The following is a 15,143-nucleotide window of genomic DNA, read 5'->3' on the forward strand; positions in this document are numbered from 1 at the left end:
GACCCAGAAAGAAATATTTTTGAATGGATCAAGAGAGGGGAAATAAAAGCTTACATACCCAACATTGTCGCAATAGAGGTGATTGATGAGAATGTCACCTCAAAATTTCAAGAAGTAAATTGCAGAGGCAGCCACCAACATTGTGATCCGCCCAATTCCACAACCTCAAATTTCCAAAATTCAACAATGGCTCTTCCTCTTCTTTTTCTTTAGAGTAAACCAATCATTTACCTTTGCAAGTACATCCAAATCAACAATCTATGCTTTGTTTCGAGCATGTTATTCATCCATGGCTCACGAAATATGTTTGTCCTCCTTAATCTTCTTCTCGGCGGCTACTTTCATTCTCCTTGTTTCTTCTTCTTTTCGGCTGCTCCTTTCATTCTCCTTGTTTCTTCTTCTTCTCGGCTACTCCTTTCGTTCCTTCGTATGACCTCTCCCATATGTCCCCCTCCTCCTTCTTGGCTCCTTTCATTACGTTAGCAATGCGGTGGTTGATGGTTCAAAACTTAGGCCCACCACCTTTTGTGTTTGTTTGGGTGTTCATTCTCAGTTATCTTAGGTGCATAAATCATTTATAAATACACAGCAAGAGGGAGTTATCTATGGTTCCTGATGAAATTTAGACCCCCACCTTTCTTCTTTTTTGGGATGTTTATTTTCACTGGGGTTAGGTACATGAAATGGCTTATAAGTAAAGGGTTTTTGGTGATGTTGTTTTTATGGGAATTTGGAAAAAGCATCAAATAATTAAGTAGAAGTTTATGGCTTTTATCAAGGCTTTTTTTTAATGTTTTAGAAAAATAATAATAATAATAGTAATAATGAAAGTGAAAGATATCATATATTTATTTATCATTTATAAAAGGGTTTTTGTTAAGAGAATAATAGACTAAACATATTTCTTTTCATAATTCAAATTCTCTTTCAATTTGATGAATTCAAGGTCTTCCATGTCTTTCATAATAATAACTTTGAGACTGACCAGTTAGTGAATTGTGGATCTAAGTTATCACAAGGGGGCTCTTGTGTTGGCATTATGATTCAGGTGTTGTCCTTGATGGCAAACCCATTCAGGTGATAAATCAAGAAGGATGCAGGAAATATGTTCAGCAAGTGCGTCCCCGCAGGTATACCATACAGAACCCGCGTCCAGGGACGCAGACCAGCCGTTCAGGAGGTGCGTCCGCCCAGTGCACACATTTCAAGGCAGAGAAAAGCACGTGGGGGTTTCTTGTGTGGTATCTAGCCGACGGTTTTGTGTTTCTATGGTGTCGGCTCGTGGTTTTGTTCCATGTTTTGGGGAGAAGCTTGCCTATATAAAGCAAAGGAGTTCATTTGGATTATCATCATCTTGGTTGAATATCTTTTGGTGAGATCTAGTCCAGATCTATGAAGGCGAATCTTCTAATGGACTGTGATCTCTATGGCGCATGATCAGATCTGTGGATCTGAGTGTTTGGGTTGGTTCTGAAGTCCTCATATCTTTTATATCTGAAGGGACGCAGGTTCAGTGAAGGGAAAGTGCGCTGGGACGCAGTACAGTAAAGGCTCAGGTGCGTCTCTGAGGCAAAGGACGCGGCGCGACTGTGTTATTGGGTGCGTCTCTGAAGCAAAAGACGCGGCGCGATAGTGTTTCTGGGTGCGCCGGTCGCAGAAAAGCATAGAGGAACAGTGCGTCGGCACGCAGAACAGTGGAAGGTAGACTGCGTCCAGTCGCAGGTCACAGAAAGAAAATATGTGTCCCTGTCTTAAGATGATCTGTTGACTGTATATTTCTGTTCATAAGGTGTTCTGGGTTATTTCTGTAATTACTGATCTGATATCTGTAGTGGACTGTATCTGTTGTATACTTGTTGATCATTTGATTCTTCATGAAAAGAAGTAGGGGGTTGTAGCTCCCTTCCAGGAGAGACTGGAAAACGAGAGAGAGTTGTAGCTCTCTGCAGGTTGCAGCCTGCGTGCTGGTAAAGGACTGCACCAGTACAAAATCATTGTAAAAAGAATTTCTTGAAAGAAGATAGAGACATATTGCAGCAGGTGGTTTTCTCCCGCATTGGGTTTCCACCTTACATCTTGTGTTCTTTGGTGTGACTGTCTATTTTCTTTATTCATGCTCATTATTTTATGGTACTGATATGCAAGAATAATTCAAAAGATCAAATAAGGAAGATTTGGTAAATTGCTTGATAATACTGATTCACCCCCCCTCTCAGTATTATTTCCAACAATTGGTATCAGAGCAGGTCCTTCAGAAAAGCTTGATCGCTTGAAGGTAGATCGTTCATCATGAGCAACTACGAGAGAGAAGCATCAATCAGGCCACCAGTTTTTGATGGGACAAACTTCAATTATTGGAAGGTAAGAGTTACTGCATCTCTTCAATCTCTTGGTACTGAAGTTTGGGACATTGTAGAAACAGGCTATGCTTTTCCTTCAGCTACTCCTACAGATCCAGCTGAGAAAAAGAAGTATGAAACAAATGCAAAAGCAGTCAGTACTCTATTAGGAAGTATATCCCAAACAGAATTCATGAAGGTAATGCACTTCAAATCAGCAAAAGAAATATGGGACAAAATGATCACAAGCTATGAAGGAGATGAACAGGTAAAACAAGCTAAACTTCAAACTCTCAGAATTCAATATGAGACTCTCAAGATGTATAATGATGAAAGTGTGGCTAATTATTTTCTTCGGGTAGATGAGATTGTAAATTGTATGAAAAATTTGGGTGAAGAAGTAAAGGAGTCTCTAGTAGTTCAAAAGATTCTAAGATCATTATCCCCCAAGTTTGAATCCAAAGTATCTGCAATAGAAGAAAAAGAAAATCTCCGTGTTCTTACTATGTCTCAGCTACATGGAATTCTAACTGCTTATGAAATGAGAAAGGGAGGACCATCAGACAGAAGGGAGGCTGCTTTTAAAGCATCAGGCAAAGAAGATTACTATGAAGCAAGCCATGATCCAGAAGAAGAGGAAGAAGAATCAAATTTTGTCAGAAATCTTCAAAGAGGTTCTGGAAGGTTCAGAGGTAAGCTACCTTTCAAATGCTTTGCTTGTGGAAGAGTAGGTCATTATGCTGCAAAATGCTCTTATAAGGATAAAGGAAAGGAACCAGTTAGATGGAACAAGAAACAAAGCGCAAATAAGAAAAGCTACTACACCCATGAAGATAGTGATGGCTTATCAAACAGTGATGAAGATGAACAAGGTAATAAATATAGGTTGTTAATGGCATTTGAAGATGATGATTATGAGGATGCTGTAGATGTGGATAACCTTTATGATGAAATTACTAGACTCAAGAGATGCATAGAAGAAAAGAACATGATTATTGATACTCTACAATTCCAAATTGATGAAAAGGAAAAACATCTTGAAAAATTAGAAGGTGAAATTGTTGGTCTTAGAAAAGAAATTGAGAAAACAAAAACTATTAATCTCAAGTTTGTCAAAGGATCTGAAACTTTGGATGAGATTATCAGTGTGCAGCGGTCTCCACTAAATAAGACAGGTTTGGGCTATAATGGAGAAACTTCTCAAGCATCCACTTCAAAAAGTTATCTTGATGCAGCAAGAAGAAATGAGCAAGAGCACAAGGAAGATCATCAGGTAAAGCAGGGACAAATGTCAAGCAGAAACTATCAGGGGCAATCCATCTTAAGGGTGAACAAAAGCCACAACCAGCCACAGGTAAAATCCTCTCAATTTGGTTCAAGAATAGATGAAAATAGAAATTACAATCAGTTGGCTGGTAGATCCAATAATCGCAGAAGCTTCTTCAATGGACAATGCTTTTCTTGCCATAACTTTGGTCACAAAGCAGCTCAATGTGTTGCGTATAAAACAATCATGACTAGGGAAGCTCAAAAACAAAGAAGTATGACAGGGATTACAAAAAGGACCTATAACAACTTTTCAGCTCTTGAAAATGAAGTTGAATGTTCTATTTGCAATAATTTTGGACATAAAGACTTTGAATGCAGAAGCAGGTTTCCGGAAAGAAAGGTACAAGAGCAGAAAAAGGAACAAGCCTCAGGCGCCAAAACATGGAGAATAAAGGAACCTCAAACAGAAAGATGTGGGATAGCATTTTATGCAGAAGGACAAGAAAATCTATGGTACATTGACAGTGGATGTTCGAAGCATATGACAGGTGATAAAGAAAAACTTGAGTCTTATTCTAATTTAGAAAAGGGAAAGAAAGTCTCTTTTGGAAATGATACTCCTGCAACTATAAAAGGAAAAGGTATTGCTCCTTTAAAAGAAGATGTTAAGGCTGGAAATGTTTTGTTTGTTGATGGATTGAAGCATAATCTACTAAGTGTCAGCCAGATGTGTGATCAAAGAACCGAGGTTATATTCAGATCAAATGGATGCCTTGTTCGTGATCTTGATACAGGTAAAACAGTTCTCAAAGGAAAGAGAACTCCAAATAATCTATACATATTTGATGAAGGACAACAACAATGCTATCTAAGCAAGAATGAAGAGCACTGGTTATGGCATCGAAGGTTGGGACATCTAAGCTTCTCACAAATAAGGAAAGCTTGCAAATATCAGGCAGTTCGCGATCTTCCAGATATCAAAATTCCTGACAACACCATATGCAGATCATGTCAGTTTGGAAAACAAACCAGAACTAACTTTCCAAAGAAAGAAGGATCAGCCAGCATGCCTCTTGAGCTAGTACATACAGATGTATGTGGACCATTCAGAAAAAGAACACCTAGAGGAGAGGAATACTTGATATTATTTATTGACGATTTCTCCAGGTTTGTTTGGTTAGGTCTTATGAAGCACAAAGATGAAGCATTCGAAAAATTCAAAACCTTCAAAGCCTTGGCTGAAAATGAATCAGGTCACAAAATTAAGTGCCTCAGATCTGACAGAGGTGGGGAATTTACTTCAAATGAATTTTTCGATTTCTGTGATGAACATGGGATAAGGAGAGAATTCTCTACAGCTAGAACGCCTCAGCAAAATGGAGTTGTTGAAAGAATGAACAGAACAATCCAACAAATGGCTCGTGCTATGCTTGATGAATCAGGAACCCCCGCAACCTTCTGGGGTGAGGCTGCACATACTGCGGTTATTATTCTCAACAAGACAAATGTCCGGGTGAACAGCACTCAAACCCCTCATGAGCTCTGGAGTGGTAAAACTCCTTCGGTAAAGCACTTCAAATATTTGGGAGCAAATGCTATATCAAGAATACTGAGGAGCAGCTTGGCAAACTTGATCCTAGAGCAGATGAAGGCATTCTTCTTGGCTATTCTCCACATAGCAAAGCATACAAATGCTACAATAAAAGACTTGGCAGAATTGTTGACAACATTGATGTAGTGGTTGATGAAAAGGGATATATTCCTAGGCAAATACATCGTGAAGACATCGAAGAAGATGAGAGCTACCCTCAAAAACAGAATGATGAAGAAGAAGAACCTCAAGAAGGATCTCAAGAAGAACCTCACGAAGAAGCAGAAGAACGGACAAGAATAGAAGAAAAGACTCCATCCAGATATGTTCAGAAGAACCATCCAAAATCTCAGATCATGGGACAAAAAGAAGCAGGTGTACAAACTAGAAGAACAGTTGCAGAAGCTTCAAGCTATTTGGCATTACTTTCCTCCACCGAACCACAAAATGTGAAAGAGGCATGCAAAGATGAATGTTGGGTGAAAGCAATGGATGAAGAACTTGAGCAAATCGAAAAGAACAACACTTGGGAGCTGGTTCCTAGACCAAAAGATAAGAATGTTATTGGAACAAAATGGGTCTTCAAAAATAAATTGAATGAAAATGGAGAAGTAATTAGAAACAAAGCCAGACTCGTCTGTAAAGGGTATGCGCAGCAAGAAGGAATAGACTTTGAAGAAACTTTTGCTCCTGTTGCAAGACTTGAGGCCATCCGAATGTTCCTTGCTCTCTCAAGTTTTCAGAACTTCAAAGTATTTCAAATGGATGTGAAATCAGCCTTTTTGAATGGAGACCTGGAAGAAGAAGTGTACATTGAACAGCCAGATGGGTTCATTCTTGGAAATGATCCAAATCTTGTATGCCGATTGAAAAAGGCTCTCTATGGTCTCAAACAAGCTCCAAGGGCTTGGTACTACCGGTTGGACAAATATCTTCATCAACAAGGTTTCTTAAAAGGTTCAGCAGATAGCAATCTGTATATAAAAGTTGAAAATGACAAATTGCTAATACTTGTTGTGTATGTAGATGACATTATTTTTGGCAGCAATGAAGAAGCTATGAGTCAAAGCTTTGCCTCAGTCATGCAGAAAGAATTTGAAATGTCCTTGCTAGGAGAACTGACATATTTCCTTGGTTTGCAAATCCAACAGAAGGAAGGAGGAATCTTTTTATCTCAAACCAAGTATCTCAAGCAGATTTTGAAGAAATATGGCATGGAAGATGCAAAACCAGTATGTACACCCATGGTCACAGGATGTAGTCTCAATGCAAATGATGAATCTGCAGCAGTACATCAACCAACCTACAGATCTATGATTGGAAGTCTACTATATTTGACAGGTACCCGACCAGACATCATGCATGCAGTTGGAATAGTTGGAAGATTTCAGGCAAATCCGAAGGAGACTCATCTTCAAGCAGTGAAGAGAATTTTCAAATATCTTCAAGGGACTCAAAATTATGGCTTATGGTATCCTAGAGATACAGATCTTACTCTTCATGCCTATACAGATGCAGATTGGGCCGGAAGCGTGGATGACAGGAAAAGCACAAGTGGTGGTGCGTTCTTTATGGGTCCCAGACTGGTCTCTTGGTTCAGCAAGAAATAGAGTTCAATTGCCTTGTCTACAGCTGAAGCAGAATATGTTGCTGCTGCATCTTGTTGCACCCAACTTCTTTGGATGATGCAGACTTTGCAGGATTATCACATCACTTGTACACCTCCTATTCCTATCTTATGTGACAACACAAGTGCAATCAGCATCTCAAAGAATCCGGTTATGCATTCAAAAACCAAGCACATACCAATCAAGTACCATTTTCTCCGGGAACAAGTACTTGAACAGAAGGTCAAGTTGGAGTATGTTCCTTCTAAGGAACAAGTTGCTGATATTTTCACCAAACCGTTGCCCAGGGACACTTTTGAATACCTCAGGCAAAAGCTGGGGGTTGTTGATGCATCATCTTACTGTTGATCATCTTCCTATTGGTGGTATAGGCTCAGGGGGAGCACATAATGCATTGTTGGCATTATGGAAAAGGAGATCTTGGAAATAGCTGCAATATGTCTCTATCTCCTTCATGATGGATTTCTGGTTACAGATCTGGAGATGCATGAGCATAGGGGGAGCATACCCTTTGCCCTTGATGTCAAAGGGGGAGAATGAAGCTGAAGATTATGTGGTTGCCATCAAGTCCAAAGGGGGAGATTGTTGGCATTATGATTCAGGTGTTGTCCTTGATGGCAAACCCATTCAGGTGATAAATCAAGAAGGACGCAGGAAATATGTTCAGCAAGTGCGTCCCCGCAGGTATACCATACAGAACCCGCGTCCAGGGACGCAGACCAGCCGTTCAGGAGGTGCGTCCGCCCAGTGCACACATTTCAAGGCAGAGAAAAGCACGTGGGGGTTTCTTGTGTGGTATCTAGCCGACGGTTTTGTGTTTCTATGGTGTCGGCTCGTGGTTTTGTTCCATGTTTTGGGGAGAAGCTTGCCTATATAAAGCAAAGGAGTTCATTTGGATTATCATCATCTTGGTTGAATATCTTTTGGTGAGATCTAGTCCAGATCTATGAAGGCGAATCTTCTAATGGACTGTGATCTCTATGGCGCATGATCAGATCTGTGGATCTGAGTGTTTGGGTTGGTTCTGAAGTCCTCATATCTTTTATATCTGAAGGGACGCAGGTTCAGTGAAGGGAAAGTGCGCCGGGACGCAGTACAGTAAAGGCTCAGGTGCGTCTCTGAGGCAAAGGACGCGGCGCGACTGTGTTATTGGGTGCGTCTCTGAAGCAAAAGACGCGGCGCGATAGTGTTTCTGGGTGCGCCGGTCGCAGAAAAGCATAGAGGAACAGTGCGTCGGCACGCAGAATAGTGGAAGGTAGACTGCGTCCAGTCGCAGGTCACAGAAAGAAAATATGCGTCCCTGTCTTAAGATGATCTGTTGACTGTATATTTCTGTTCATAAGGTGTTCTGGGTTATTTCTGTAATTACTGATCTGATATCTGTAGTGGACTGTATCTGTTGTATACTTGTTGATCATTTGATTCTTCATGAAAAGAAGTAGGGGGTTGTAGCTCCCTTCCAGGAGAGACTGGAAAACGAGAGAGAGTTGTAGCTCTCTGCAGGTTGCAGCCTGCGTGCTGGTAAAGGACTGCACCAGTACAAAATCATTGTAAAAAGAATTTCTTGAAAGAAGATAGAGACATATTGCAGCAGGTGGTTTTCTCCCGCATTGGGTTTCCACCTTACATCTTGTGTTCTTTGGTGTGACTGTCTATTTTCTTTATTCATGCTCATTATTTTATGGTACTGATATGCAAGAATAATTCAAAAGATCAAATAAGGAAGATTTGGTAAATTGCTTGATAATACTGATTCACCCCCCCTCTCAGTATTATTTCCAACATCTTGGTAAATAAGTCTTTCGTAGCCATTAAACCTAGACACTTGATACTTGGACAAGCATGAGGGAGACCATCCAAAGTTTAGGTGAGTGGCAGACCCACGTCATGCAAGTGAAGTGATATGGTGATATAAGCATAATTGAAAGCCTATTATCCCCCATCTTGTCAATTTTGTTAATCTTTGTGGGTATGTCATGTCTACAAGGGAGATGTTTACTCTTGCGCTTGTTAGTAATGGAGTTTGGAGGGATCATGTCTCTATGTATGGGATTAGGTGGGCACATATTTTTTGTAATCACGGTGAAGCGAGGTGGTGTCAAAATTGTAACTAGATTTGGTCTTCATATTTGTGATAGTGTAAAAAAGTAAAAAATAATGTATTTGAGTCAAAAGAAAAAAGTTATTTTATCATGTCCCTTTTGTACATGTGCAAGAAAGAAATTTGAATTTTTAAGTATAATTTTGTGTCTCCAAGTTGACCAAGTAAGCGCTCCAGAAGGAAAGTCAGCCTAATCAAAGAACATGTCCCTTCACATGAACAAACAACTCTATATTGGAATTTATACTTCATCACTTGACAACTAGTTTGTATCTCTTTTGTGGAGGAGAAGATTCAGATCTATCTCAAGCACTTACCTTCTATGGTATGTGAATTATTTTAGGGACAATCTTTTGTGATTGTAACATGCCACCCCACATTTACTGGCTTTCACAAATCCTCTTGGGTAAATGTGAACTGACTTGCCACTATGACATGACCCGAACTTCCAGTTAAGGAAGTGGGGCCTCCAACTAATTTGTATCTCTTTTGTGGAGGAAAAGATTCAGATCTATCTCAAGCACTTATCTTCTATGGTATGTGAATTATTTTAGGGACAATCTTCTGTGATTGTAACACGCCACCCCACGTTTACCTGCTTTCACAAGACCTCTCGAGAAAATGTGAATTGACTTGCCACTATGACATGAACCCTCCCACCTTTTTTGTCATACCATTCAACTTCTCCTAATGTTATGAACCCCCAAAATTGGTCCCAATGCCCTATAACTACACCCTTGGGCCCCCTTTCCTAAGGGATTAAATGCATTAGGGTTTATGGGTTGTGATAAGGGAGCCCCTAATCCCCTTATCACAACTATCGGGGGTTCCCCAATCAACTTCAATTGCATGATACAAAAGAGAAATTGAGAGAAAAAGATAAGGAACTTGGAAAATTGAAAGCAGTTGTTGAAAAATTAATGGAATGAAAAGCTACCATGGAGGTGGAGAAATAAAATGGTGGAGTTAATCCAAAACCATCCAACAATGTAATAATTACATGTGTAGACTATTTAATTTTTTACATATGTTTGACCTATGTTTGACAATAAGGTTCATTTTGACCTATGTTTTCTCCTCTTAATGTATCTTCTACCCCACATGTTGAGAGTATTAGTGTAATTTTGTTTAGAAGCAAGTCATTCCTAAAGAATGAGGCGATATTCTCACTAGATGCAAAAGGGAGATCGAATTATAAGATGACCTTTGTCAACTTTGTATTGAAGGCACAAAAAAGGGGGTCAAAAGGGGAAGAACCTGGATACAAATAACTTGAAGGTTGCACCATTCATGTAGTTGGGGACTTCTTGTGTCAGTTTCAAATAGACTTGGAGCAAACTAAGGGAATTTGAATGTTTTTTTGAGCATGTTGTGGACAAAACCTTTGAGAAAGATTTTAGACTTCTATGGGATTGTTATCCATACATTTGGTAAGAGACTGGACATGTGTTAAAGGATGATGATAGCTAAGGGGGCATCCTTATATCCTTTCTTTTTTCTTTTGAGTGGACATGAATTATATTTGGGTCATGCATGGAGATGAACCTTACTTTATTCCTATGAAATTATATGCATTTGTTAACATCAGAAGACCATATTATTTCCCTTTGAATACAAATACATGGAGGATATTTGGGGGAAATGTGATTTTCCATAAAATGTAGATCAGATTTGGGGACCCTATGGCTCTTTTCCTTGGACCATAGAAGTGCTTGGAGTCTGTATTTATAGGGGTTAGCAAACACAACCCTACTATCACCAAGAATATTAGTGTTGGATCACCTATGGTTTGGGAGAATGGCTTAGGGGTTTTAGGAGTTAAGGGGTTTACAGGTTTAGTAGTTAGGGGTTAAGGGTAAAGAGATAAGGGTTAGGGCATAGGGGGTTTAGGAGTTAGGGGTTAAGGGTAAAGGGTAAATGGTTAGGGTGTAGGGGGTTTAGGGGTTTAGGAGTTAAGGGTTAAGGGTTAAGGGTGAAGGGTTAGGGCATAGGGGGTTTAGGGGTTAGGGAGTTGATGTCTAGGGGGTTTAGGGGTTAGAGGCTAATGGCATATTGGTTAAGGGATTCAAGGGTTAAGGGTTAAGCACCAAGGGCTTAGGGGTCAGGGGATTTAGGGGTTAATTTATTAAGGGTTATGGGATTTAGGTGTCAGTGGGTTAAGGGGTTAGATGTTAGGGGTTAAGGGGTTTAGGGGTTAGGGGTTAAGGGTTAAGGGTCAATGTTTAAGAGGATAAGGGGTTAGGGCTTAAGGGGTTCATGGATTCTAAGTTAGGGGTTAGTGGCTTAGGGTTTAAGGGATCAAGGGGTTAATGGATTATGAGTTATGAGTGTGGACTATGGCTTTCAGGTTAAGGGGATAGGGAATTTAGTGGTTGTGGGTTAAGGGCTTATGGGTTGTGATAATGGGGCCCCTAATCCACTTATCAAAATTATTGGGGGTTCCCCTATCAACTACTCCCATTGCCTTCCCTTCAGCCCCCTAGTCCATATGTCATGAGGTCTTAAGACCCCTTCTCATTCTCTAATGCTAAGATTATAGATCTCAATAAACCATGCTTGAACCTCTCACTTCTACCCATCCATGCTACCATTATGTCCCTTTGACCCATTCAATACACCAAAATACCCCCCTCCCCCAAAATTCATAAGAATTAAACATTTGGAGGAGATCATTTAACAACTGCCCCTAAAAGTTTAATTCTAATGAAATTTATTTTTTGTGGGGGGGCAATGGAGGGGGGGTTGTCCAAAACTACCTCCAAAAGTTACATTGTTGTGACTTTTAAGGGTGTTTTAGGGATTCTAAGTTAGGGGTTAGGGGTTAAGGGGTTAGTGACTTAGGGTTTAAGGGATCAATGAGTTAATGGGTTATGAGTGTAGGGGTTAAGGGATTATGGATTTTGGGTTAAGGGGATAGGGAATTTAGTGGTTATGGGTTAAGGGCTTATGGGTTGTGATAATAAGGCCCCTAATCCCCTTATTATAACTATTGGGGGTTCCCCTTATTAGAAACCAGGTAAAGGCCCACTTGCTTGATGACCTTATGCTAAATGAATAAGAAACAATGGGTATCATTCAAGCCCTGAGAAAAATGAAAGACTAATCCCCTGGTAAGAGGAGAACTCATGTATCAAGCAAAAAAGGGACATGAGAACAAAGTGCATGTTGTGGGCAGGTGGTGTTAGACAAGTGTAGGAATGTGTGGATGTTTGATTCCCTTAAATCAATGATGCACATAGAAGCAAGTTGAGACAATGGAGAGGCTAAGGTAACCCCACTAGTACATATGTGTTCTAGTTTTGTCCCTTGGCCAAATCTAGATGGTCCTAGGAAAAGTATTTGTGTTGCCAGTGACCCTTGTTGATATTAGATGGAATGCAATCTTGTTAGGAAAACATCTTCCTTAGGCCACAAAGTTTCATTCTTCCTAGATTATTGTTCATGTTGAAGTGTTTTTATTTTTGTGAAAGAAATGCAATGAAATCTTATTGATAGTATCAAACATTGCAAATTATTCCTATGTACCATGGACCTCATAAGCAAAAATGGATCATCATATATTTTGTTATATATCTTGGTACTTTCTAAATGGAAAAATTGGAGGAATTGGATTGTAGGGCCCACTTTAGTGTTAGGTTCCACATTAGTGATTTGGGGTCTTATATATTTGATTTCCATTTTTATTGCATAGATCCATCCTTGTGATGTTACTCTAAACACTGGAAGCTTTCCAACTGTGTGAAAATCACCTCAAACGAAGTTCGTATGTGAAAGTTACGTCTCTCACAAGTTGACCTACCTTATTGACCACCATGCCACTCAGTGGATGCCATGTCAACCCCCGTTACTCACACATGTGGGGGTGTTCAAAAATAGAAACACTAATTGAGGATTGAAGCATGAAAAAACCCTAACCTTGATGTTGAATGACTACAGGTTGTCTTATACTAGGTTACTAGGAAAGGAAGGGGCTCCATTATTTTGGCTTTATTAGTATTCCATAGTTGAGGATGACATCAAAGAATGGGATATCGAGCATAACATCAAAGGAAGAAGGATTTTAAAATAACATTTCATGCCACAATGTCCATGCCCACTCCATAGTGAGTGCCCCTTTCTTTGTACTTATATTTCATAATTGAAAAAGAGAGACTAGAGCATATGCCTCACCTTCTAGCTAGGATTTCTCTCGTATTAGGTTTCCCAAGTCATGAATTATATTCATTTGTGTGGATGGTTTGTTTATTTTCTTGTTTCTTCCATTTTGATTTCAAATATATCCATAATTTGGAGTGATACACTAGTAATATTTAATCTATGATCTAAAATAATAAACTACATAATAAAATATTTCAAAACATTGTAATAACTAGCATGACAAACTATTCCAATAGGATATCCACAACAATTTAAAGATCAATTAAATCATTCTTAATTATTTTCAATCATTGGATTGAAAAAATCACAATAAGAACTAGAGTTTCCTATCTATGAGCGGTCTCTAGCGAAAACCTTATTATATTGTGTAATGTGGTGTGTGGATGTTCTTATGTTTGGCTAGACAATGTGCTAAGTGTGAGGGAGTGCTAGGGAGTGCCAAAGAATTCCAAGAAATGTAGGGGATGGTAACACGTGCTACATAGTTCCAAGGGATTATTAGGCATGCCATATGTTATGGCATGTCAAGATGTAAAATTTGTTGCTTAGTTGTTTAATTTTACGACCATGGTTGGATGTGAGCCTTGTCTATGTAACTTGTTAAGTTGGATAAGTTGAAATTATACATGAGTAGCCTAAGATTAATAGATTCATTCATGAGTAAAAGGTCTTTTTTTTAATCTTATACCTCCTTCATCATCCTTCATTGACCATTCTCCATCATTCCCCTCATCAAAATCCTTGCATTTCCTTATTTTACCAAAAACCCTAGAAATCTGATGCGCTTTTACCCTAGGTCTGTGTTTTGACCTTTTTCTCACTATTTTTGATAAATTACACTTCTAGTATTTTCCTAACACCCATACCTATCCCCCATATTTTTCCCATAATTTTTACTACCCCCCTTCCCTCTCATTCCCTTCCCCTAATTTGTTGCTCTTTTGCATTGCGCTTCTACCTAGTCACCATGTTCTCGTCATATCTCTTCAACCTCACACCCGTTTTCCATGAAAATGTTATGGGATATGAATGGGGATGAAATGAAAATACCCACTCAATTTCAACTCAAAATGATGCACGGTTTTCATGATAGTAACTTTCTTTAAAAATTTCATCCCATTTGGATTTACAATTTGGGAGATATGCCCAAAATACAATTGCTACAGGAGAGTTGTTGCGCTTTTGACTTTGTTTTTATCATCATTTTCAAAATATATGCATGGCCAACTGGAGATGAATTTTTTGAACCCAAAGGATGTTTTTTTTAACCATGGAAATAATCATAATAACCTCCTTCAAGTTTTGCAAAAGTGTTATGGTTAAAGAGATATGATTTTGTCTTCCTTGCTTCTCTTTTCCATGCGCTTCTGGACAGTGAGTTTTTGAATCAAGTTTGAAGAGGCTAAAATGATGTTTTTGCATGGTTTAAAGGCTCCAGGGTGTATTGTACATCTCCAAGTTTCTTCACAGGTCATCAGAAACACTCAAAACCTCATTCAAGTAATGAGAATTTCAAGTCAACTATTTGTTGCACTTCTGTCAGGATTTGTTGTGTTTCTGTGTGACCAACTTCAAGCTTGGATTCTGAACAAATGGAAAATATTTTTGAAAATAGGAGGAGGTTTTTGCTCATAAAATACCCAAAAATAAAAGCCTCTCTCATTTTTTACACAGAAGTTACTGTCTTGGAGTTACAGGTGGCACTTTTAGACCCATTTTTCACAATTTCATTAGGCCATAATTGCTGATAGGGTTCTAGAACTTTTTGAAATTCGACTTGGTGGACCTCCAACTTGGCATGGTTGACCTAAAATATATTTGGATAATGAATTTTGAGGATTTTTCTATCATATCCCATGGTTTTCTTTATTTATTACATTTTTAGTTAGTAAAAACCAAACCCTAAATAGTAGGATAGAGATAAATTTTGTAAATATTTTATTCATGCGTGCTAGGGAGTGTGAGGGCCAGGTTCCAGGGAAATGCAAGGGATAACTCATTTCAAATGCATGGAAATGAATTGTCAGCAAGTTCCAGGTGTTCTAAGGAGGGAGTCG

This window comes from Pinus tabuliformis, chromosome 9 (assembly GCF_031772625.1).
Source record: "Pinus tabuliformis cultivar Carrire ecotype Pingquan chromosome 9, CPIR1, whole genome shotgun sequence".
NCBI lineage: Eukaryota > Viridiplantae > Streptophyta > Pinopsida > Pinales > Pinaceae > Pinus > Pinus tabuliformis.